The following is a 24394-nucleotide window of genomic DNA, read 5'->3' as shown; positions in this document are numbered from 1 at the left end:
GGAAAGATCAGATGCAAAACCTTTCCAAAAAAGGTAAGACACAAGCAAGATGGAAATATAAACAGACTTTGGTGAAACAGCTGGACAGTTGAGCCTTCCAGAACAAGCAGCATTTTGCTGACATGAGTAGTTCTCCATCTCCAGCAAAACCTTTTTCTGGTTTAACAAAAACCATCAGTGCTACTCTGCTCTCACATCTGGATAAGCTTTGAAATTTCTAAGATTAAAACCTCTGTCGTCATGAAGGAGATAATTTATACATTAACATTATCTTTAAAGCTGTATTCTTTATTTTTTGTGCTATATATGATAAAATTGTCATTACGATCTGACAGTGGAATAAGATACAAGTCAGCTGTGTAAAAACCCTAATTTGATTTGCAAGAATCCACTGCCCGCGGCTCAATAAAACCAATCAGAGCCAAGGGGAGTGTCTGAGAAGTGTCAATCACTCTCATAAATACGCTGCTGGCAGTCCCCCTCCCTCCCGCAGTGCATACTGGGCAATGCCCCTCCCCCGCGCAGGCGCAGTGCCTGCTCTTACCTGGTCAGACACATTCAAGCACAAACTGTAAGCAATCGTGGAGAACAGACAGCAACAACAGAGCTGAAAAATGCCCCACCATTGACCACGTCAAAGGGAAGAAATAATAAGACTGACCAAGAAAAGCAGTGCAAACATAAAGAATTGGACTGAGCCAGAGAGAAAACAAGGCTCATCAGCATTGTAATTTAGTTGTATTGGTCAGAATTTTGAATGTGCCATCGTGTTTATCTGGTATCCTCTGTTACCCTGGTTAAAAGCCTGCTCGTGCATGGCAGGCTCCCCTGTGGGGAGGGGTTTTGAAGGCAGGGTTACAATGCAGCAGAGAGGAAAAAGGAGGCACCTGATAGCTGTGCTTATTCAAATTTTCTGACTAAGTCCACTTTTTTTCTAAAAACTCCAGACTGCAGCTTTAAACAATGCTGTCAGTTCAAAGACTAGTAGTTACTCTTAGTTACCAATAACCCTTACAAACAAGTTTGAAACAATTGTCAGACAAGAATACAGACATTGGAGGATTCCCCAAACCCTGAATCTGGTTCGATGAAAACATTTATGAGATATGTTCTTTCTATAAAATCCGTGCATGGCAACTACAGTATGGGTAAAGTTACAGAAATATTGCATGCCAAACATACTCTGGCATGGTCTATGAATGGATGTGAACTCTGGATGTCAGCATGCAAGTCAGACAGATTCTTAATCTTGCTTGTTGTCTGAACATGTCTGAAGGTAAAAGTGTTTAGCTGCTAGAAACGGCATCACTCACAGGCAGGGAAGAAATCTTGCATAGTGATAACTGTCAAAAGGGGGCACATTTTTTCCCAGAATGCACTCATTGTGTTGAACTTGTTTGTACATATAAAAAGTGATGAATTGAATTATTGTGATAAGAATGAAAAAGGGGTGCCGACCATGCTGAAAAAAATGCTGCATAATGTGGGCATACTTGTTGGATCATTGGTTTCAGAAGGTGGCAAACATTGTTTGACCATCTCATAAGCACTTAATTATTACCATGGATACAACCATAAATTCCATCTCAAGAAAATACTTCTTCCTGCACTGGCAGTGAATGTCCAATACTTATGGACTTCTTGTGGGTACTAGGCTGCAATGGACATAGGTCTCCGTGGCAACCGGATGTTAGAGGATGCTGACGTGAATTTCGCCGCTTCTCAGACCATAGCAAAACCACTTTTTCTGCTGAAATTTGAAAACCAAGTTGTCTTCACAAGTTCTAGGGCCGGACTACAAACTTTGAAAGCTGCACGCCTCAATAATTGACTCCGTGGACTCTCATTTGTCCACCAATCAGCTGTTAGCCCTGTTGATCAGCTGGATTACTCACTACCTGGCTCCCGTATCACTCTCCTCTGCTACTGTGGTCTCCCCCGACTTGTGGCGGTTGGATGGTCGCTGCTCCGCCGCTTCTGATGGGGTCTTCAAATACTTCACCCCAAACTCCATCGCTAAGATTAAATCTCTTGGATTTGTTCATCGTCCCCGCTATATGCACAGGGCCTCCAGATGCAAGTTTATTTATACGGACAATACTATTCCCCTCCATGCTGACTGACAGGCGCTCCATCGCACCAGCACAATGTCATCAAAACCAACCACAGGTCCACACACTGAGCTATCTGAGACCTTTGGCTTAAGTGAATGGTGCTGGTTCCTCCACACCCCCTGCATCAGCATCTGTGAACAACACTACAGCTTTAATGCTGCTGAATCCTCGTTCACTAAACAACAAAGCACTACTCGTCCATGACATCATCACAGACATGAAAATTGACTTTCCTTGCCTAACTGAGACATGGCAGCATCAGCAGGACTTCTTAACTCTGAATCAAGCCACTTACCGAGGCTATGTTTACATCCAGAAGCCCCGCTCTAAGGGCCGTAGTGGTGGGTTGACAGTCAGACATCAGGCTGACATACTGGTTAAACAGCTTTCAGTGCTGAATGTCACCTCATTTGAGAGTGCAGCCTTCTCTCTGGCTGGGTATACACAGCTATAGGTTGTCCTCATCTACTACCCTCCAAAAGCCTCCTCCACCTTCATGTCTGAGCTGTCTGAGCTAATCACTTCCATCTGCTCCATTTCTACATCTACACTCCTGCTTGGTGATTTCAACATTCATGTGGACTCACCAGCTGCCCCTTTGCCTCTGAATTCCTGTCACTCCTGGTCTGCTTCAACATCACAAAGTATGTTAAAGGTCCAACCCATGTCAAAGGCCACACACTGGATCTTGTGTGCTCCACTGGCACAGCTCCCACTCATCTACAGTGCCTGGACCTTGCTGTTTCTGACCATTATGCCGTACTTTTCACTGTTCTTGTCCCTGTGCCCAAGCAGCACATAAGTCGAAACAGGAACATCATTACAGTGAACACTCTGGCCCTGACCAATATCCTGGAAACCCACCTGGCCTCTGATCCCGTCGACACCTCACTGGATGGGCTGGTAGCCCACTATAATGCTGCTGTCTCCTGGGGTCTTGACTCCCTTGCCCCTCTTAAAACCCAGATTGTCTCATTTACTCATTCTGCCCCCTGGTTTGCTATTGAACTCTGTACCCTAAAGACTACTGGTCGCCTCCTGGAGAGGTTCTATAAAAGATCTGGCCTCACCGTCCTCCATGAAGCCTGCAAAGACCATGTTAGGTCTGATAAAGAAGCTCTCCCAAGGCCAAAAGAAACAACTACACCACCCTCATTGGAGACCTGCAAAATAACCCCAGAATGTTCTTCTCCACCATTAACCGGCTCCTTAGCCATCTCGATGTCGCCCAGCTTTCTGGTGTCCCTGATCTCTGCTTCAGGTTCCTGGACTTATTCCCGGGAAAGGTGGCTACCATTCACCAGCAACTCCTGGCATCTGCCACCACCCTACCATTATACCTCAGACACGGACAACTGATCCTCCCACTGTTTGCCTGCCCCGGTGCTCTCTCTCCTCTCTATATCTCCTGTGAGCTCTATTTCTGTTGCTAATATGCTCTCCCAGGAAAAAGCCTCCACCTGCTCTCTGGACCCCATACCAACAACTCTAGTGAAGTCTTCCCTGCTTGCCCTATGCCACCTCATGGTGGACATTATTAACTCATCCCTAGAATCTGGCATGGTACCGTCCATCTTCAAGACGGCTTCAGTCACTTCCATCCTCAAGAAGCCAGATCGGGACCCAGATGACTTACACAACTACCGGACAATCTCTAACCTTCCTTTTATAAGCAAAATCCTGAAAGAGCAGTGCTTGCCCAACTCCAGCAGCACATGTCCAACCGTGAGCTCTATGAACCCCTTCAGTCTGGCTTCAGGGCACACCACAGCACAGAAACTGCCCTCATCAAGATCATCAACGACCTCCTCATCACTGCAGATTCTGGCCACATCAGTATTCTGATTTTCCTGGACCTCTCTGCAGTCTGTGACACAATCTCCCACACCATTCTCCTTACACACCTATCTAACCACCTTGGCCTCATCGGTACAGCACTCTCCTGGTTCCAGTCCAATTTAACAAACAGGAAACAGCCTGCATGATATAAAACTCTGGATGACATAAAATCTACTCAGACTAAACGCCAATAAAACTGAGCTCATGGTTGTGGCCTCCAAGGCGCTGCTTCAGAGGGTTGGAGATCTTCTCCTGGATGTGGACGGCTACTCTTTCTCCCCATCCACTGACGTCCGCAACCTGGGTGTCATCCTTGATTCCACGCTATCTTTTCGATCACACATAAAATCCATCACAAAATCAGCTTTTTATCATCTCAAAAACATCTCGAGATTCTGGCCCTCCCTTTCTGAACCTGTGGCTGAGACCCTCATCCATGCCTTCATCACCTCCCACCTGGACTACTATAATGGAGTTCTGTCCTGCACACCTGAACAATTGGCTCAATGGACTCACCTTTTTCAGCTGATCAGCTGTTAGCCCCACCGATCAGCTGTTAACTTAGCAACACTAACTTTCAAACCGACATACTCAATACTCTGTGGGCTGTCCATCATTGCCACATCGTTCCCCCCTCCACCATAACCTCGGGGTTATTCACCGCCGGGCTCCTTTGACGCTCTCCTCTGCCGCTGTGCCCCCCTCCCCACAGCTCGTGGTGATGTTGGATGGTTGCTTCTCTGCCATTGCTGGTGGGGTCTTCAGGTGTTCAGCGCAGGAGCTCCTGGACCTCTGCTGTCAGTTCACCCCAGGCTCCATCACTGGGATTGGATCTCTTGGTGTCCTGCATCGCCCCCGCTTTGTGCATGGAGCCTCCAGATGCAAGTTTGTTTGGACGGAAGGTGCTATTCCCTCCGTGCTGACTGACAGGCACTCCATTTATTCTTTGTTTTGTTTGTTCCTCTTTGTTAAGTGTCTTTGGGTACCCCGAAAGGCACTATATAAATTACATTTATTATTATTATTATTTATTAGCTGGCCAAGCCCGAGGGGCCGAGGGAACGCGTATGCAAGCAGACACGTTTCTCCGGCTAAAAGTGGTGCTGCAGACTAAACCGTGCAAAGTGCAATTTGGAGGGTCGGTCCAGACTCCTGCAAATATCTCAGACACAAAACTACATATGTCCACCTGCAGGGGGCACTATAACCTAATCCAACGCGTTTTTGCCTATAACTCCCACACCGTATGTGGCACATTCAAAAACCTTGTATCCGCAGATTCCCTAAATGGAGCTGAATCACTTTGCCATGGCCACGCCCACTTCCGCTGAGAAAGTTTTTGTTTTTGTTTTTTTTTGCTAAATCGCAAAAACTGGAAAACCTACTTGGGATTTTGTCTGATCAGTGTGAAACTTGGCACTCTTCAGGATCCTGATCTTAAGTTATCAAAAGATTTTTGCTCGGTCAAAAAATGTGCAAATTATTAGCTAACAAATTTCTGTAACTAGCTACAAAAATGTAAACTCTTTGATATCTTGGTCAAACTTAATGCCATTAACACCAAATTTGTTGCTGTGGTTGCCATGACACTGGTAAGGGATGAGCCAAATTTGGCGAATTTTTGCCACTAGGGGGCACTAAAAATATGGGAAGTCTATTTCTCTTGATCGGCTACACCGATTTTTACGAATTTGTTCAGTATGATGTAGGGCCAATCCTAACGCCATGTCTTGAAGGTGGTCATGACTAGTCAATGTGGGCATGGCTTATTACAAGATAAACAACAAATGTTAATTTCAGCCAAGCTATTATGCTGAGAGCTTTGAAATTTATATGGTACATATGGAATAGGACACAGTTCTCCCCTACCAAAAATGTACATGTACCCCATTAGGTGGTGCTATAATGGATGCAATCTTGTTTTCGCAAGTAACTTCCACATTTTGAATAACACATTCGCAAGCCTTATATCCATATGTTCCCTGAATAGAGCTGGGTTTTCTGACATAGGACACGTCCACTTCTGAGTTTGTTCACGAAATCGCCACAGATGCAAAACCTACTCTTTTGAACTCCTCAATTTAAGCACCATCTGCCTGAGACTTTGCACAGAGAATCTCCAGATGTGTCTGATGAAACGTTGTTAAAAGAATTTTGGCACTCCAAAAAATCTGCTAGTTAGAACCAAACAATCTTTTTTGCTAGCTAAAAAACACATATTGTTTCATATGTCTGTCAAAATAAATGCTTTCAACATCAAACTTAAGCTGATTGTTCCTGAAGTCATCCAGAGGCTCCTGTGCCAAATTTGGTGCAAATTGGCCTATAGGTGGCACTATAACGGATGTAAATACGTTTTTTGCCTTTAACTTCCACATTTTAAAGAACACATTTGTAAACATCATATTTATGTATTTCCCAAATAGAGCTAGGCTTTCTGACATAGGCCCCGTCCACTTCTGCTGTGCTTTTCCTTTGTTAAGTTACCACTCACTTATAACATAAATGTGTTTTTCCTTGTCACTCTCATTTTTGTTGCAATAATAGAAATGTAATGAAACAGTAATGATCTGGGGTCACTCCTGAAGCCAGCTATATAGTTAAGTAACTATTTGTCAAAGTGGGCATGATTTAGTACACCTGTTTTACATTCATTGTGCCATCAAGTGGACTATGAATGTAAAACAGGCAGAGTGATTATAATGACACCACTTTGAATTAAAGCTTTGAATTAAATTGTGCTTAAATGACGATTCAAATAATATATTCATTAATATAGTGTCTGGTTTTCTGATAGAATGATGACTGAGGGGAAAGTTGAAACACATTAGAGAGAGGGTTGTGATGTGAATGTGTTACTTGGGACAAAATGTAACACATACAATGAAGAAATTTTACTCATTTTTATTTAAAAACAATAACCTCTTCACTGTGCTGGGCTTCAGGCAGTTTCTTTCTTTTTTTAAAAAAGATTTTTTTTCAGGCATAGACAGCTTTATTTATGACAGCAGATAGGTTGGAAAAATGGGAGAGAGAGGTGGTGTGACATGCAGCAAAGGTACTCCAGCCAGGATTTGAACCTCAGTCCACTGCATATGTGACATGCGCTCTAACCACTCGATGACCTGTGCGCCCACACAGTTTTGTTTTTTTTGTTTTTTTTTTACAGGATTTGAGGTGACAGGGGACCTCCATTGTGTTTCGTTGCCCCTCATATTTCTAATCGCCCACAAAATTGACAAATTGACAAAGAAACAGTATCATATGTGACCTTTAAGAAACAAGCAGATTTATACCTGCTGGACAAGGATTTTGCCAGCGGTTCCGTCCTGTTCTGTGCATCTAATCTGACTGTTGTGGATTAATTAGACGAGTCCGGACTGAGTCCGTTCGGGTCTGAGGAGATCCGGATACTCGAGGCAACAAAGTGGAATCGGAATCTGTGGATGTTCGCGTGTAGCTAGCTGCTCGCGCACCCCTCCTTACTTGACGGATGCGCCAGCGCATCCAAAACCGGATTTGGGATAAGTAATGTCCGCCATGCCTTTTTGCGAATATTGCCATCACGTTTGCATTGTGTCAGGAAGAAATGATAAAAACGGGCTTTTGTCACAAAAGTGTCTGCAAGCAGGAAGTGTCTGCAAGCTAAAAAAAGACGTTGCTGTTGGTGGAAAAAGGCACCACACCAACCATTCACAAAATTATGGCAAAACACTTGATTTGGTTGCTGATGAACAGGGGAAGTTGTGGAGGGACGGAGGCGGAAGAGTGACAGCAGCAATGACAGAGATGGAGACAGCGATAGAGATAGCGAGTTTTGAGAGTTGAGAGATTTGTGACATATAGCTTGTTTGGAGTGTATAGTTAGTGTGTTATGTAGTGTTTGGTTTAGTGTGTAGTGGAGTTGTTTTTTTGTTTTGTGAGTCAAAACAATGAGGAGACTTCTGAATGTGGAGCAGGCAGCGCCTGAGCCTGAGGCATTGCCTGCATTTAAATGTAAACAGCTACATGAAACTCTCTACATTTCAAAAACTTGTGCTCAAATTTAGCAAACAACAATTTATACTTGCATAATTAGTAATAAAAATGGTTTGTTAAACATATTTGTGGTTTTCACAGTAAAAAATCTAACTTTTTCCGACTCAGATTTTATGTTTTTGTGTTTCATGTTTTATGTTAATACATAAAGTCAAAATTAAAAAATAACTTAGCTATACAGTCACACATGTGAGGTTGTGCTGAAAATAATAACACCAAACAAGGCAAGGTAAATAGTTTTTACGGTGAAATACAATGGTAAAATCAAAAGTAGTCAAAAACGGCCAGTTATATTGCTTACATTTCACCTTCAAACACAGCCTCATTTGGCCATCCATGAAAAAGCTACTTAACCTCCCACTTTTCTATAGGAATACATACTTCTTACGGGCAATGCACTAGTTATTAAAAAAGCACCACATGCAAGGGCATGAGGAATTTTTAGCCAGAGGACAGAAAGACGAAAGGAGCCGTCAGGAATCACTTCTGGAGTTATTCCAAAAGCAAGGTAAACTCCCAGCAGACAACATGAAAGCTAAAGGGATTACCAAGAAGTTATTCAACTTGACCAGCTGTTATCAGTGGAGGAAAACACAGGATTTTCCAGCCTGATTTAACACTTCCAGCCATTGTATAGTTTACCATCCAGGAGATACTTACCAGCGCTACCTAACTATACAACCGAGTGTCAACTAAGTTTGCTGAGAAGTTAAAAGGAGTTATAGCCCTGAGCTTTACTACAGATATTTGGAATTCAGATGTCTACCCAATGTCATACTTGCCTGAAGAGAGTTTATTTCAGCCTCATATAAAATCAACAATAACGATAACAATAAGATTAAAGCAAACAGAGCTCTTGTATCGGAATAGTGTTGGTATTGGCAGATATCCAAATACAGGTATCGGGATCGGATCGGAAGTGAAAAAATGTGGATCGTGCATCCTTACCTACAGTGCCTTGCAAAAGTGTTCACCCCCCTTGAACATTTCCACATTTTGTCACGTTTTAACCACAAATGTAAATGTATTTTATTGGGATTTTATGTCATGGCAGCATCATGCTGTGGGGATGCTTTTCTTCAGCAGGGACAGGGAAGCTGGTCTAAGTTGATGGGAAGATGGATGGAGCCAAATACAGGACAATCTTGGAAGAAAACCTGTTAGATTCTGCAAAAGACTTGAGACTGGGCTGGTCACCTTCCAGAAGGACAACGAGACTAAACATGCAGCCAGAGCTACAATGGAATGGTTTAGATCAAAGCACATTCATGTGTTAGAATGGCCCAGTCACAGTCCAGACCAAATCAACTTGAGAATCTCTGGCAAGGCTTGAGCTATTTTGCAAGTGCATCGTTGGTAGAGACTTACCCAGAAAGACTTGCAGCTGTCGTTGCAGCGAAAGGTGGTCCAACAAAGTATTGACTCAGGGGGTTGAATACTTTTGCACACCACATTTTTCTGTTTTTTGTGTAAATGTAAAACCATGTATCATTTTCCTTCCACTTTACAATTATGCACCACTTTGTGGTTTGGAGCTTTTTTTTGGAAGTTGTGGAACTATTTGGAACTTTTAGCCACACAAAATAGTCACACATTTTTTTATTCCTCTTGTCTTTACAGTCTTCTATTAATTACATTAGTATTTGTTGCTATAGTACCATTCGATGGTGGATAAAATCAATTGTTTTGCTTTTTGTTTGGTTTACTTTCTTTTTCTGTAAATATGTCAACTGGTTTCACTTTCTAGCGGATGGGAAGTACGTGTCTCCATATTAGTCATCCAGTTACTGTAATGTGGCTGTTTGCTGCAGCGTGGCAAAGCCTGTTGCCTCCCTGACTGGATTATTGGATTTTACAAAGTAACCTTTTCTTTACTCTTTCATCACATCAGGGACTGGAGCATTTCATTCCACATAAATGCAGCCATATGGTGCACGTTCCAGCTTAAACCTGCTTACAGTGCCAATACGACATGTATCAGTCAGTCCATCTCTAATTTTTTTTGTTGTCTGTCATAAAATCTGTTTTTTTTTCTCATTTATATTTTATGTTGGAGTTTTCTTTTGACCTCAATGGATTCTGGCTAAAGGCTCTATAGTGGTAAGAATTAATGAAAAAGTTGGTAACACTGTCACAGATCGAGGGAACACTCTGTATCTTTTCTATTTCTGTATTTTGCCAGAGGCTGAAAGCTCAGGAGTTGCACAGATGTTGTTGCCAGATCTGGATCAAACTGTGACCTCAGCGTTGTGCTTGACTTTTTGTTGGACATTTACACACGCACACGCACACACACACTCACATTTGTTGTCAGGTGAACGAGTGTGTATAGCTCAGGAAATAGCTCTGCTGTGTTTCTGATATGTTCCCACAGTCAAGTAGCAATTATGCCAAATCACAGTGTGAGTTTTTTGACCAGTAGTTGTGCTGTAGAGCAATTTTTGTAGAGCTTGGCAGTGTATTTGAATCACTCCCAGTCCCACATTGCACATATGCAGCTACAACCAAAAACAGTCACAGATTTACCATTGAAATTAGTTTGAAACAATGGGTATTTTATTGCAGATATAGATATACAAAAGCAGCTTCCCATTACTGGCAACCATCAGTGTTGACAGCAAAATGAAATCTGTTTCTGAAAGATTTTATCAGACATCCTTTCAGCTAATGACAGCTCTATGATTTGGTCAAAAATGCAGTCTCTGGCTGACTAGCGAATGTTTGAACTTATTTCATTGCCCACTCTAAAAATGTGGTCTTGAGTATGCACTGTATGGATCCATAAATAAAACGCTTAAAGACATGTAAGGCATGATAATAAAGAACCTGTGCTCTTCTTGTTTGGTAGTGTAAAGCTAATAAGTGCTAGTATTTGAAGTCAAAGTTCTAAATGTCATTATAAAGAATAATGGTAGGTCAGACCGTTTCTTTTTTTATTTAATTCTCTTTACTCTTTTGTCGACTTACATACTTACATACCTGCCTGCTTAACTACTTCTGATTTCTGACTGCAGCTTACCAACAGGCTTTATATTTTCGAAATTTCCCCAGAGCCTAGACAACATTAGTATGCTTGTGCAGAAGGCCACACAACATCCAAGAAAACAAGGAAGCAAGAAAAATTTTGGCTCATGCAGTTAATGAACATTTTTTATACAGTGGATGGATGACACAGGGCCTATTGATGCCCTTTTTAACTGCATTTTATATATTAAGACATGGATGGCAGCAAATTTCCTACAGCTCAACTATGACCAAACAGAGGTTTTAGACATTGATCCTGAAGGCCACAAAGAGAAACTTTTACCAGAGTTACAGGATTTTAAACCACCACAGTCAGTAAAAATCTGGGTGTGGTTTTTGACTCTGAGATTAGTTTAATTCCACACATCAAAAATATAACAAAGGTTTTTACCATCTTAAGAATATAGCCAGAGTCCGCTGGTTTCTCTCTCAGGCCAGCACAGAGGTGCTGATGCATGCTTTTATCTCTTGTCGTTTAGATTACTATAATGCCCTGCTCTCTGGCCTTCCCAAAAAGAGCATTTCTTATCTACAATTACTACAAAACTCAGCTGCACAAGTGCTGATCAGGGCCAGAGGGCGGGAACACATTACACTGGTTTTAAAATAGCTGCATTGGCTCCCTGTGCATTTCAGGATTGATTTTAAGGTTCTTTTACTAGTCTTTAAGTGTCTTAACAGTCTGGGGCCTTCTTACTTATCTGACCTGCTTTTACCCTATCAGCCCCCATGGACCCTGATTTCCTACAGCACTGGCCTTTTAACCATGCCACAGGTTAGTTCAAAAAAGTACGGGGAGGCGGTTTTCGGTTATTATGGCCCCCAACTGTGTAACAGCCTGCCGGAGAACCTCAGGGTCACAGAGACTGTTGAGGTTTTTAAATAGAGGCTCAAGACCCACAATAGCAGGGAAGCATGGCTGCCATTCAGCGCCTGCGGCTCTTCAAACCACCACCTCAAACATGGAGCAGTCAGACACGTTGTCCACAACCATGACACAAGAGACAAGGGTGGGGATTGAACAGCCGATCCTCCGAACATTGGCCAACCCACTCTCCCACCTGAGCCATGGTCGCTCCAAATAATTTAATTCTTATAATTCCTTTTATGCTGTGTCTAGCATTTTTATCATTTATCCTTTGTTACTGTTTTAATATTTCAGTTTTTAGCTATAGTTTCCTCATGGGGGCCTGCCAGTCTGGGAGCTGTCTCTGGTATCCTGTCTTCCCGGGCTGGGGTGGTCTCTGTGGTGGAGCTCCCTTCGGCCTTGAACCGTGATCTCTCTCAGTGTGGCTGGCCCCCAAAGGTAGCTTCTTCCTCGCCTCAGGTCTCGTGCCTGGCCATGTCTCTTTAGTGACAGCTAGTGTATGGGTGTGAGAGTGTGTGTGTGTGTGTGTGTGTGTGTGTGTGTGTGTGTGTGTGTGTGTGTGTGCGTATGTGTGGGAGTGTTTATATGAGTGTGTATGTAGTTGTGTATCTCTCTGTGCATGTCTGTGGGGGTGGGAGGGTTGGGATCTTTTGATTTTCTTTGTTATTTTTAATCCCTGTTGTTGTTTTTAATCTCTGTGAGGCATTTTGTGCTACTTTCTATATGAAAAGTGCCACACAAATAATGACTGACTGACTGACTGACTGACATGTTGGAGTCTGGTATCCAGTCCTATACTAAATGCCGGGGTAATATGCTCTTAAAGTTGGCCATTAAAAAGGAGAGAAAAAAATGAAGGTCAAACATTCACATAGGATTTTTTTTTGTGACAGGATATGAATGCAACATGTTCATGGGGCCTTAAGGATACACACAATGTATTTGTATCCTGCAAAATGTTGAATATAAAAGATGTGTTTGTGTTCAAACAAAGCTCCACGGGGCATCTTTAATACTGCACCTGTTTTTACTAGGATGAAAAGAATCAAATAAATCCCTTCTCTCTGGTATGTAGCTTTGGTTTAAGGCTGTGCATATCCATCTCCAGAAACAAATACTGCAGCTAACTAAGACCAGTGCCTACTGTGAACAAAGAGAATTGTGGATTCTTTTCCTCTTTCCTAGTATTGGGCTATTGTCTCCTTCTTCTGGCGATCTGCATCATGTGCAGAGTCTTGTAAGAAGAACTGCTGTAGTTTCCACCCTTTTCCATGGTGCAGCAATCTGCAAGAGTTCCAAATCACTCAGCATCTGATGGCTCTACCTCACTTTTCATACTGTACATTGATAGAGGTGATATTTTTCTCCTCGACTATTTCGTTTTTGCTTTTATTTCTGTCATTTGCTCATAGAAATAAAAAAAAGAAAATATATTGAGTCCTTGCCATGAAAATATCTGCTTTCAATCAGCAGAGCTGCTCCGTGATGCTGGAGGGCTTCTCTGGCCAGTGTTGTCCTCAGCTGACACCATGAGCTGAACCTGTTTTTAGTTTTAAATTATTAACTATTGAATGCATTTTTCCTATTTCTGATCAACCGAGCAATCAAACTTTTTTGTAGACAGTCACTTCAAAACTATTGGAACAGTGAGACCAATTCCTTTATTTTGGCTTTACCCTGAAAATATTTTGGTTTGATATCAAAATCTAAATATAAGTCCAGAGATCAGCATTTCAGCTTTCACTTTTTTTTTTTTTTTTTTTTTTTTTACATATAGATCTGATACGAAACTTAGAAGATAGCGTAATTTGTAACAGAACACCACATCTGTGGTGAGATCTCATCAGTGAGATGAAGTATAGGAACAGGAAGACTTGAAACAGATTAGAGTGAATAATACTTCATATTTAGTTGCAAATGCTTTGCTGCAATAACTGCATCAAGCCTACAAAATACTGACCTCACCGAACCTTCCCATTTTTCTTTGCAGCCTCTTTCAGCTATTAGTTGTTTCAGCGAGTTTCTGCCTTCAGGCTCCTCTTTAGCCGTTAAAATGCATGTTCAGAAGTGTTTAAGTGTGGAGATTGACTTGGTAAGTCTAAAACCTTCCACTTTCCCTTGATGAACTCCTTGGTTGTTTTGGCAGTGTGTTTTGGGTCATTGTCTTGCTGCATGATGAAGGATCTCCCAGTCGGTTTGGTTGCATCACTCTATAATTCAAAGTCATGCAAGCCCAAGCCATGATATTACCTCAAACTTGTTTCACAGATGAGCTTGTGGGTTTTGGATCATGAGCAGATCCTTTCTCCACACATTAGCCTTTCCATCACTTTGATAAAGGTTCATCTTTGTCTTACCAGTCCATAAAACTTTAATCCAGAACTTATTTGCCTTGTCTCTGTACTCTTTGGCAATTCCAATCTGGCCTTCCTATTCTTATAGCTAATGAGTTGTTTGCATCTTATGGAGTGGCAGTGGCCTCTGTACTTTTGTTCCTGAAGTCTTCTGCAAACGGTGGATTGTGATACCTTCACTCCTGCCCTCTGGAGGTTGAGTGTGATGTGACTGACAGTTATTTTAGGGTTTTTCTTCACTACTCTCAAAGTGTTTTGTTATCAACTGCTGATGTTTTCCTTTATCTACCAGTTCAACATCTGCTGCTGAGTACACCAGTGGTTTCTTTCTTATTCGGTACATTCCAAATGGTTGTATTGGCTATGGCTAATGTTTGTGCAGTAGCTCTGATTGATTTTCCATCTTCTCTCAGCTTCAAAATTGCTTACTTTTCTCCCAAAGACAGCTCTCTGGTCTTCTTGTTGGTTACACCTTTTTAACTATAAATGCAGTCGGTAAAGGCAAAACCCAAAGCTGAAACTGAGAGAAGACATTTAACGTTATTGATTGTTTGAATAATGAATGCGATGAGACACCTGGGCAGCAAAAAACACCTGTCAGTCAAATAAATTTGCTCACTCGAAAAATATTCATCTTTTGGTGTCACACCCAAATGTTTTCAGTGTACAGCAAAAATAAATGAATTTGCTCTTGCGCTTCTAATAGTTTTGGAGTTGACTGTATGGCTTTCCTGAGCAATAAAAACATGCTCTTATGATTTTCCCTATTCCTTTCAGAAGTGTGTAAATTTTACTTTGCAAACTTTGTATTTGGAGTTGATAATCAGAAGCAATTTGTGTGATGTGCACTTTGTTTCCATAGTGATAGGCTGCTGTAGCTGCCTGCAAATAGTACTCGAAGAGAAAAAAAAATGCAATCAAAATTACATGAAATGTAATTATTTGCTGATAGTAATTTAAATACTTATGCAGAACCACTTCATAGATGTAAAGTACAGTAGGTCTTGTGGTTCCAGCATGGTCAAAATAAAAACAGACTTAGCATTTTTAAACCTACCTAAAAGATTTGGTCACTTTAGTTCTTGTTAAATGTTACACAGACAGGAGGAAGTAGTGCATTTGTTGGGGACATGGCAGAGCAAACTTATGGGTGTTTTAACATTACACGATGAAATAAATCAGTAAAATCAATGTGTATCCATGATCCTGTGTATTATCATTTGGCAAATCACAATTTGTACACAGTGAATCTTTGCAGCAGTTAAGAAATGCACTGCACTCTGCATAGGTGATGCATTGGGAACATGTATTTTGTCTGTTAATAGATGCAGTGTCCACTGTCCACTCCCTAGTCTTAGAATCCATTGGCTTTTGTATTCTAATCTCTGCAGGCAGCAGCCAGTGTTTCAGGGCTTCTGCTATAGCCAGTGGAAATCTATGTATGTTCAGACAGCAATGGAGTTGGTCTTGAGAGACAGCTATTTTCTATAAACATACATTTGAATATGAATGCGGAAACATTTTAATAAAGCAAAAAAAGGCCTAATTGTTCTGAGATGATAGTAAATGGGTTCCGAGATTGAGAGTCACCTTTTTGAGGTGTCAGAGACAACCTTACAAATTATGATTGATGGTTTTTCTCATCTCATTATCAACTTCTTATCTATGAGGGTCATGGGGATGTAACCGCTTTATCCCCTTTTTCAAGAGGTTGAAGGCAGGGTACACCCTGGACAAGTCATCAGCTCATCACAGGGCTTTTACTGACAGCAGAGGCTGCCAAGCAAGGTGCCAACTGCACATTAGGGTTCAGTATCTTGCTCAAGGATACTTCAACATGCAGCTTAGATCCACCCCAAGGGAGCTGGGATTTGAAACAGTGACCTTCCGATCACTAGTCAACACGCGCTGAGCTACAGCCGCCCCGAAATGGTAAATAATGTAAAAATAAATAAATAAAATCTTGCAAATCAAATACATAATTCCAAAAAACAAAAACTTCATTGCTCAGGCTACAAGTTACTACCACATATTAACTATAGCCAGATTGAGACCAGGTCCAATTTTTGCCCATTCATATTCATCACAGATGAAGTGATTTGACCTGCATTTGATGCTATACATTTCGCTAACAAATATTTTGTGCTCTATTTCTAGTTCTTTAGTGAATAAGATGTGGTTTTAAGTTCATATTTACACAGTTTGTGTTTTTTATTTTCATGGGCTTTAGTAAGGTATACTAAAAGTTCTTTGTGAAACAGGTAAGTAACTCTAATATTATTTTGATATTAAAAAAATGAGATTCTCGTTGTCCCTGCACGATTTTATGGCAAATTTCCAACAGAAAACATGATTGAGTCATGCTCAGTAGGCCTGCATTGACTCATTCACTCTAAAATGAAGCGTGAAGCTATCTCTACTGCAGGGAAACCTCATGTTTTTGCAAAACCATTATTTGGTCAGCATCCAAAGCTCATTTGCATAGTGTTGGAATGAAGATGAATAAACCAGCATTCAACATTCCAATGATGCCATATTTACACAGCACAAGCACCTGACTGGCAGTTGCTAGACGGAGCTTGTATTTGCCTGACTTGATTCCATAGTGGAGTAAGTAAGATGTTTGCATCATCTATTTGACCCACTGAGACTTTTTTCTTTGTACTTTGCTCAAGATACGCCCCTCTTTTTGCTTTTCAAGAAAGTGCTGTTCCAGTGACAGACAGGCCGAAAGACATACAAATGTCTGGGTTCCTTGCTTACCTCCAGCTATAATTTAACTTGTATTTAGAATCTGTTTCACATTGAAATCAACCCATTAAAAACTGTTGAAATAGATGCCACTTTTCTTGTTGTATTCCAGCCATCTTTTGACACACAAAGCACCAAATCAGTGCTTTTCAGTCAAATATGCTCTTATAAGCAAATCTTATATCAAAATATTGCCGCAAGCAGAAATCTGCGGGTTCTAACTTCTTTCACCTCAAACTGGCCTCCCTGACCCTCATCCCCCGCAGTTGATGACATTGGCTGCCGTGTTCCTCCAAGATCTGTGTAACCCATGATGAGCCCCAGATTTCTCCAAATTGGGTTTTCAGCTACATGTTAATGGCATTTGTGTTATGCTGTCACATAGAGACTTTAATGGAATATCAAAATATAAATTCAAATTTTATTTATTGATGAGTGTTTCAAAGTTTCAATAGGTATTATAATGTTTAACCCTGTAAAGCCCGACACATCAAAAAATTGCCAGAAAATTCAAATTTTTTGGAACTGAGATGTTTATAAAACCTTTTAACAAAATCAATTAAAATTAAAATTCAGGTATACGCTTTTTTCACATTCACTTATGCACACAGCAGCCTGTGCATGTAATTTGCCCCTAAGGGATGAGCTTAAAATGTTTTGGTGGGCATATGCCTAGTCCCCTTCTGAAGATATGAAGATATCAACCGAGTTTCATGACAATTGGAAAAATGGTTAATGATTTGGGGCCAATATTCGCTAAGCCCCGCCTTTGCGAGGATGTTTTGCTTGGTCCAAGAGGCTTTTTTGTAGAGCACGTTGAGCTGGACTTGTGTGTCAAATTTCAGGTCAATCAGATTTACGGTGTGAGGGGTGAGGCCTTCCTAAAAACGCATTTTCAAGCCTTAATTACAGCGCCACCATCTGGCTGACTGGGCTCCTGTTGATAAAAGTTCATTTCCAATCATTGGGCCAAGTTTCAAGTTTCTGGCCCATTCCAGCTCACAGGAATTTGCGCTCAAGCGGCACCGGTACAATCTCAATAGGATGCCTCGGGGTTAGAACCCTAATAATAAACCGCCACAATTTCAACCAGCGCAATTTCAGAAGGGTTCTACCACTTTGGGGTTAGAACCTTAATAATAAACCGGCACAGCTTCAGAGGGGTTCTACCCCTTCGGGGTTACAACTAGGGCTGCACAATATTGGAAACAAACTGATGTTGCGATTTTTTTTTTTAACCCTGCAATATATATTGCGATTTGAAAAAATACAGGAATTTTCATGTTACCTGTTTTTGTGGTACTGAGTTGTGTGGTACCGACGTAAATGGTCAAACTAATTAGTTGTGTTACCTCTCATTGTGGCGACAGATGCAAGACACTGTCGATAAAGAACACATGTTTGGTCAATATCATCCTTCTTGTAGCTGAAATAATAAGATAAGTGACGTTGCTTTTCTTTTTGGCACCAAGTCTTAATTTTTGGGGATTTTCTCTTGTTCATTGCTTATTTTTCCATCTTGTTGCCAGCGACTCACTCCATGTGCAGGGATGTGGTCTGTTTCAGCACACTGAATTAGAACTAATGTGATTGGTGGATCGCTGCCCATGCAGAGTCTGCATTCACAGTGTGTGAAATTAGATGAGTTCATTTGCCTCCTACATCGCAGGCCTTGCGATGTGACTATTGCACACAGGTACATCGCGATGGCGATTAAATTATATATCGTGCAGCTCTAGTTAGAACCCTAATAATAATAAACTGGCACAATTTCAGAAGGGTTCTAACTACTGAAATTACCCATCTTATTTTACTTGTTTTGTTGCTTTCATTTTATCGTCTCTCTCTACACTCCATACAAACACTTGATTTATAGAGGACAACAGCCAAGACAGAAAAAAAAAATGATGAATAATATCAGGAAAGCATCCTCTGCATAATTTGCTGGGATGTGATACTGTCACACCTTCCAGCATGTGAGAATAGATACACATAATTGCACAATTTTGAAACTACCTAATTTTCTTCAGGGGCAGAGAAAGTGTTTGAATCATTTACTTAAGTAATTGAAATGTTACTTCCACAAAAGTTATGGTAGTTTTTTGAAAAAAAAAATAGAAAATTCCCACTGGGACTGTGAAACTAGTGAAATAGAGGGTTGGGACATAACGAGTATGTGCACAGTCAGCTGTTGGACCACTGTGGTTGGTGAACTAACTGCTAAAATGCTAGCTCACCCTGTCTGTTACAATAGCTCTCTCACATATACAGTATGTCTTGCTAACTGTCATCCGGCAAGCTAACAGTTACCAAATTTAAGCTAACCAGTAAGCAAACGTTACGTAAGCAGGCAAGGTAGCTTGCTTACTAATTGGACAGTGAATACATGATACACTGTACACTGTATTTATTGAATAGATTTTGTCCAACTGGTCCTTTAAACAAGCCACTGGGACTTCTTTAAGGTTGTGATGTCATAGCTGTAAAGTTGGGCCTCAGCCCTGAAGTACTGCTGTAGTTATGAAAGCATTTATTTGGAGACACAGTGGTCAGTGCATGGTCAGTGCTTTTTGTTTGTTTGAACATAAAGCATACAAGCAATTTCTAGGAGATGCCCAAAATAGAAACATAAAGCTGAAAATGAGCATAACATGAGACCTTTATAAATTTGATTTTCACAAGCGAACAGCAGTGTGTTGTTGCTGTAGGTGGGCAGCTTTAGAGCCGTGCCTGTTCCCTAGTCAGCTGTTGGGGAGAGCTGTGTGTGCTGTACAGTGTAGGAGAAATCAATCTTCCAGGCCTTGACCCAGCTGTTGGGTGGAGATGAGCCTGGTGTTTTGCTTGCATGTATGCTGGGAATGTTATGATGCTGGAGATCTTACTGTTTGAATGTATGTGGGCCATTTTGGCCATCCACTAGGTTTCCACATGTTGTGTAATGTTAGGATTTTAACTGTGTGTGTGTGTGTGTGTGTGTGTGTGTGTGTGTGTGTGTGTGTGTGTGTGTGTGTGTGTGTGTCGTAAACCTGGCAGGGTTCCTAGCCAGCAAGAGTTGCTCCAGTGTGGTAACCAGGTTTCTGCCCTAGAGACATGGAAACCGACCAATCAGAGGAGTTTTGTAGAAAATCCTTGGGTGCCCATTACTGACCTATTTACAGTTATGCAGGCTTTGACACTCTTTTGCAAACCCTGTAACTATCAGAGCTGTCTTATTAGGAAGACACACAGAGTTGGATCAAGTCACAACAGCACATTACTTTCATTTAGTCAGTTACATTCAAGAAGCTCTAACCCTGTTCTTCAGCAAAATCCTCTCCACATCAGTTTCTCATTTTGATTGGACATGTTTTTTCCCCATCATTTCTTTGTTTTCCTGTATGTCTTTCTGATTTTACTGCTTGGAATGCTGTAGCGAACTGCTTCCTGCACGTCTGCCAAGAAACATCTTGTACATCCAGTGCCTTGCCATGGTAATGGCAGCCTGGCACCAATCATGCCTTCATCCTTTCCTTCCCTCCACAGCCCTGCCTGCCTGTCTGGGAAAACCTAGTGTTTACTGTAGAGAGCTGAGCAGTGCTGCAAAACCAGTTGGAGGAAAACCCAGACCCACATTTAACTGGTTTATGGCTTTCTGAATTTAGAGCTTGAGTATATTGCTCACTTCCTGTACTATATATTATCTTTATGGTGAGACCTTGAAACTTGAACCACAAAGACTAATGAGCAAAACATCTGTTCTTTAACTACATAGAAGACTTTCTAACAAAGACAAGTTTTACTGTGTGCTTCCTTCTTTGAGTAAGCTCAGCTTTGAGGAACACGATGAGGCATTCACTGAGCAATTTTATTGCCTTATCAGCAACTCCTAAAATAACAACAAAAACTCGGATGAAAAGATGAAATTAGTTCTTACAGGTCAAGTTCAGTATCTACAGCCCCTTAAATGTAGGCCTGCAGGGACTGAAGGAGGGCAGGGTGTAAGGAAAGGTGAGCAGTTGGGTGCAAAGATCAGTTCTTGAAATCCTTGTTGCCGTTCTTGAGTTCAGACTGCAAATCCCTCCCTGTGCAATGCTACCCAATGAGCAGTTTGTTCATCTAAAGTCACAGACTGGACACAAGCGGCCGCGTAATGGTGCTGAATTACAGGATTGCTTTCCAGTGTCATTTTCAGGCCTGTGCTATGTTGTTAGCATAATTCATTGTGCTATTGCTCAAATAGTGCATAATGCACATTGTGCTTTCAGGGATTGTGTTTACATACTGTACTGAATAATAAATAATACCTCCCTCAAGGTTTTGTCTGGGTTACGCTGTTGAAATGCATCTTCATCTGTGACTTAGGAAAACAGTAATCCTGTATACAGGCATTGTAGGAGTGCAGTCAGTCTGTACCACCAGATCTATCTGTACATAAAATCAGGACTATATTAGCTTCAGTTATGATAAAATGTTGTTATGCCTGACTAAGTAATTGTGTGGTCGGCTTAATACTGGTCTGTGTGTGCAGGGTTCAACTGAGAATAGACAGTTTAGCTGCTATTGCGGCTGGTTTGCTACTGCTCTTTTTTGTATTTGTGTTCATTCTTTTGTATGTTGACTGTGACTACCAGCTTTCCAATGTTTCATGGCAGCTAGAGGTCTTCACTGAAGATCCAGTCCTCATAACCAAGACCTAAGCTGGGGCCTGAGCTGGGTCCAAGTACATTCAGTATATATTCAGAAACTACTTCTCTGCTGCTCTCTCTCTATTCGAGTCGACCACATCTTGAGTCCTGTCCAGGTTTATTTTTTCCAGGCCTGCCTGCTGCTGGGACAATTTCACATTCACATATTTATCCATCTGGTGTGATCCTTCTCTAAAATATGATAAAACTAGATAAAACTAAATTCAAATTAAAAACTAAGATGAATCCTGGTGTGTTTGCCTAGTTAGTGTAGTTCCTTTGGCTGCAGTGAAACATGTAAGTCAGTCTCTGTGGTGGCCCAAACAACTTGCCTGAGACCACCTAAAAAACAGGGTCTTTGTCCACTGCTAGGGTGGGGTTGTTTGTTTGTTCTGTGGAAGCAAGTGGACTAATCTATTGGATAAGTTAATTTAGCAAGATTTTGAAGCTAAACTGCTAATAAATCCATCAGCTGATAGTGAAGGAAGTCTTTTCACAAAAATAGTGTTCTGTGTAAAAAATTTAATCACATTTTTTTTGTAACTTTGGAGAACACAAATGCGCATCATCAAGAGTGTGCAGGGATTTTCTCTGATAAATCAGGTAGTTACGAGCAGTATAAATTGTATGTGTTTAGTGCTGTGTTGTACCAGATAACACAAGTGAACACATGGGCAATCAAGTGCAGTGAGTTATTAGCCTCTGGAATTTGATTACCCCACGAGGGTCCTGATGAGCTTATGATGTAGAATGACATCACCAAAAAGTTCTACTTGATGAGTCGTCATTCAGTAAGTGTGATTTAATCTCTATCACTTTGAGTTCATTTGGATAATGGAGTGAGAGCATGAAACAACCCAAAACTCACAGGAAACAAGGAAATGATTTACAGAACTACTTAAAGGCATCAGAGTGCCTCAAACAAAGTGCTAATCAGATGTGTACAAATGTTTGGTTTTAAGCAATATTACTATTTGTTAGGTCTAGACACTCAACCTACTTTGGTTAGGTTTAGGCACTAAAACTACATTGTTAGAAACGTAAAAAGTATTTTATTTGTGAAACTTAAGTTTCCAGTGTAACGTACATGTTACATAAGTTACGTTATGTAATATTTAGACACAAGTTAATTACTATAGTGAATTAAAATAACTCACGATTGACTTCTGGTTTCACATTGGTTACAGACTGCAGTCTCCTGTGTGAAAGTCCTTTGTTTGACCCATTCATCCACCCCATTCCTCACCTTATTGCGCCACTTGCTGCAGTAATGATAATTACTACCAACACTAGAGGTCATCCTGCAATCAAGAAAACCTAAATATGAGTCATGATAAGCTGCTTTCACAGTTGTCCTATATGGTGTTTTTTCTGATGTGCACAGGGTGCTCTTTTTTCATTTTTCACAAAACTGTGCCACGAATGTCCTCAAAGAGAGACTGACCGACAGTACACACAGTTATTCCCTTGCTACTAATTATTGCATCCGGCTTCTCTCTGGGACAATAGGCTTGTCAATCCAACCTCCAGTGTGACCGTTTGGAGCAGGTACCTCAACACCTCAGATGTGTTTGGAAGACATTGTGTACAACTGATTCAATTACTGGGACCTTCAAAAAACTGTTTGCCTGGTTTGAATGCAGTCTATCTGTCATATAAAATAGGACCTGCCGGTCTACAAATAGGTGCTGCACTAGGAACAAACCAAACCACTGGCTTCATTTTCAGTTTAGCTGAATCTGTCAATTAGAAGCTAACCTTGTGAGACAACAGTAGCTCAACACATTAACATTTTGTGTGTAGTTGCTCCGTGGGCTTAAAGTGAATTTACAGGCTTTTTGAGAGTCGAGCTATGAGAATTAGATTTCCAAATGCATCAACATATTTTCACACAACCTGGAACACACCTGGAACAATTATAACTCCAGTGTTTGTGGGCAGTTGGGGTGCACAAATATTTGCTTTGGCAGCAAAAATCACCATGATTATTAGTTGCACAGATGGATCTCCTTCACTATTAAGTTGGCACATTTTTTAAAGCTTTTTGTTCATGTTTTGTACCACTTTCATACTTAAAATCATAAAACATACACAGTGAAGTGACACTTTAATCTGGCTGAAATCCATTTCTCTAATGGTTTCATAATCTGTTCAACGTAAATGCATTAATTGCAAAATATCCCACTGATAAGACTCATTTGTTGTGTTAAAACTCAGAGAGAGAAGGAAAAATGTCCTGCTCTCAGAACTCTTACTGAACAGGTGTTAGGCTCTTTTGTCTGCACAATGTGACTCTGCACAGTAGCAGTTTGGTGTCAGTAGAGTATGACAGCCTGCTGCCCTTCTTTACCATCAGCCCAATATATATGAGGCATCCCTGATTAAAAGTGTTTTTAGCAACAAAACACTGGCAACCTTAAGAAAGCAGAATTTTTGCACCTCAATATATTTGAGTTTCGATAGATGTTAGAATTGCCTTTGCCTCTCAGCAACAACATTTCAAAACTCTACAAGAGGAGCACAGATCATTTTAGGTAAATAAATAATGCAGCTGTTTCTTCTGGTGAGGACAGGCTCCAGCTGTTTCTGTTGGTGTATTGCTAGATATTTCATGGAAAAACTGTATGTGTGTGGCCTAGTTTTGCCAGAGAACTGCTAACATTTGGTCTGATGACAAAAAAAAAAATGAAGACATTAGCACCAAAACAATCTGTTCATTTATCACTTGATAGATTGATTATT

The 24394-nt window shown here is 41.0% G+C and overlaps 1 protein-coding gene and 2 pseudogenes across 8 annotated transcripts in view; all 3 read left to right on the top strand.

The window, feature by feature from the left end:
- The window catches only part of thrb (thyroid hormone receptor beta), a 163433-nt gene that overhangs the window by 70362 nt on the left and 68677 nt on the right, over nucleotides 1–24394 (top strand). The window lies entirely within an intron of this gene.
- On the top strand, nucleotides 2332–5191 carry LOC119017039 (annotated as a pseudogene).
- LOC119017076 lies at nucleotides 10943–12428 on the top strand (annotated as a pseudogene).

This window comes from Acanthopagrus latus, chromosome 3 (assembly GCF_904848185.1).
Source record: "Acanthopagrus latus isolate v.2019 chromosome 3, fAcaLat1.1, whole genome shotgun sequence".
NCBI classification, from domain to species: domain Eukaryota; kingdom Metazoa; phylum Chordata; class Actinopteri; order Spariformes; family Sparidae; genus Acanthopagrus; species Acanthopagrus latus.
The sequence above is the reverse complement of the archived record's forward strand: the minus strand, read 5'-3'. Positions and strand labels throughout refer to the sequence as shown.